This window comes from Sminthopsis crassicaudata, chromosome 2 (assembly GCF_048593235.1).
Source record: "Sminthopsis crassicaudata isolate SCR6 chromosome 2, ASM4859323v1, whole genome shotgun sequence".
Taxonomy (NCBI): Eukaryota; Metazoa; Chordata; class Mammalia; order Dasyuromorphia; family Dasyuridae; genus Sminthopsis; species Sminthopsis crassicaudata.
In genome coordinates this window covers 518863012-518865480 of record NC_133618.1, presented here as the reverse complement: position 1 = coordinate 518865480, position 2469 = coordinate 518863012, and the positions used below count along the sequence as shown (strand labels likewise).

Genomic DNA, 2469 nt, shown 5'->3' with positions numbered 1-2469 from the left:
GGGCATTCCAGAGAAAAATCTGTTGAACACAAAACAGAAAGAGGGACAGAGTGAACAATCAGTAGATATGTAGAGAGGGTGTTGGGGTTATGTTCATTAGGATCCTTTATATTTCAAAATTTGCCATTTTTTGGAGAAATTTGATATACCACTTTATAGGAGTATAATAACAAAATTATACTTTCATGCTCATCTTTCTTTCCTATTCTCTTCCTGTTCTAAAGGGAGGAGGGAAAGAACCTGCTAATACTTTATTTGCATATTTGTTCAGCAATGGGATAAGAGAACAAGATTTAAGCCATTCCATATTCTGCCATTAAGTAACAATTACCTTTTATTTACTAGTATTTAATCCCATCAAGCATCCGATCAGTCCTGATAATGTCCATTTTCTTTTTGTCTGTACCTGTGATTTCATTTATGTAGAAAATCACTAGTTAGGAAAAATTGCCCAGAAATACATATTAGAATCACTTATACAATTTATATTATTGAGTTGCTTGGGACAAGAGATTTACTTTGTCTAGGGTCATACAACTTAAAATATATCAGAAAAGGACATTGAACCTTCATGTTCTTAATTAACTCTTCAGTTACCTCTCAGTACAATCTTGAATAAGGCACACATACACAACCAAGAGTTGTAAGTGTGAAAGGGATGAGGATTAGAAAACCTTTTTCTACTTATCTTTCCTGTTGGTTTAAAAATTCAATTATTAATCATACAATAGGAAACTTTGATAGGGTAGGGAACAAGCACTTATTAGGGGCATGTTATGTGCCAGGCATTATGCCAAGTAAACATTTTAACTAATACATGTCTCTTTTGATCTTCACAACAATGCTGGAAGGTGGTTACTATTTTTGATCCCCTTTTAGAGTTGAGGAAACTGAAGCAGAGAGAGACTAAGTGACTTGTTCAACATTACATAATTATTATTAAATGTCTGAGGCTGGATTAGAATTCAAGTCTTTTGGATGTACTCCAGCAACATCAAGGTAAGTAATTTGAATAGGCTAGAGTCTGGTATTGTCAGACTTGTATTGGAAACAGAACTTTGACTACACTTAAAGCTACCAAAGTGACATAGTGGCTTTATCTACTCTGTCTTGCACTTCTAACCAGAAAATGATTGATTGAATGGGAAGGAATGAGTAAATTTACTGGATTTTGTTTAGTTAGTGGGAGGTCTCATGACCAGAGGAATCTCTACCTCTGTGTGGCCACAACACTCAAAATTTCCAATATTAACTTTATCTATCTCCTAATTTTTTATGAGTCAAAGCTCATAGAAGGAGGGAGGCATCCGGATACTCTAAAAATCAGCTTCATAAATTGTGGGTTGTGACCCCACATGAGGTCTCATAACTGAATGTATGTGGGGGAGGGGTCACAAAATTATTATTTATCAGTAAGTGTTTGATTTTGTATACTTGTTTTACATACTTATGTACCTGGACTTAGGTTAAAAAAAAAAAAAAAGTTAAGTGAAAAAGGGTCACCAGAGGAAAAAGTTTAAAAAGCACTGCTCTAAATCTTCTTGAATCAGAACATTAACTTAGGGGAAGAAAAAAGGGTCATATATTTACATTGCACTTAAGTTAATTTAGAGGGTAGGTATGCAATGGAAGACTTGAGTATGAATTCAGAACCAATCAGAAGCTTTGAATCTATGATACAAAGTATCTAATCATAAAGAATAATTAAAGAAAAAAAGCATAGAAATGATAATCATATTAAAGATAATTATGATGAAATAGTATAAAATTTACAGACTGTAGCTAATAATGATTTCTCTGAATCTTTATTGTGACTTTGTTTTTCCTTTTTCCTTTTTTTTCCTCCAATAGGAAGTGGCTGAGTGGAAAAGGGATATAAGAACAGAAATTTTTTAAAAAAACAGAGAGAAAAGTCATTGAGTCATCTTTTTATAATGCAGAAAATACAAAGCTAGAAAGAAAACAAGACAACTTCAAAAGTAGTAATGATTCTGAGTGAAGCTCCAAATCAGACTAAAATATAATTCAAAATATTTGATAAAATAAAAATATGCTAAAACATGTTAATATGTGGTTTTCTAAGTCAACATAAACGCACTATGATTTAGTGGTCCTAAATCTATTGGAGTTAATGTACACAGCTGTACATAATCTGTTGTATCATGTACAATCTATTCTCTGAATATATGAAAAGGTCTATTTTGAGGTTTGTTAAATTCATAAAAGTTTTTAAAATATATGCATACATGAAAATGAGAATGCCTTCCTCATGCCTCTCCTCATGACTCTGGTGTGCTATAATTGTAGCAAATGCTGTTTTAATTCACCTCTAGACCCTAGCTTTTGTTCCTTTCCAGTTTTTCTAAAATCTCAAATGTTGAGTCCAAAAAACCTCCAAAATCTTTTTTTCTCTATATTATAATTATACTTATGTCATAGGAAAAAGGTGCAATGAATTCAATTTCAGCT

General features: G+C 32.3%; 1 long non-coding RNA gene across 1 annotated transcript; it reads left to right on the top strand.

Annotated features, from left to right (window-relative positions):
* LOC141553685 (uncharacterized) lies at positions 1-2062 on the top strand. The gene is made up of 2 exons (XR_012485579.1): positions 1-999; positions 1852-2062. It is a non-coding gene; the product is annotated as an uncharacterized LOC141553685 (long non-coding RNA).
* Positions 2063-2469: the final 407 nt, after the last annotated feature.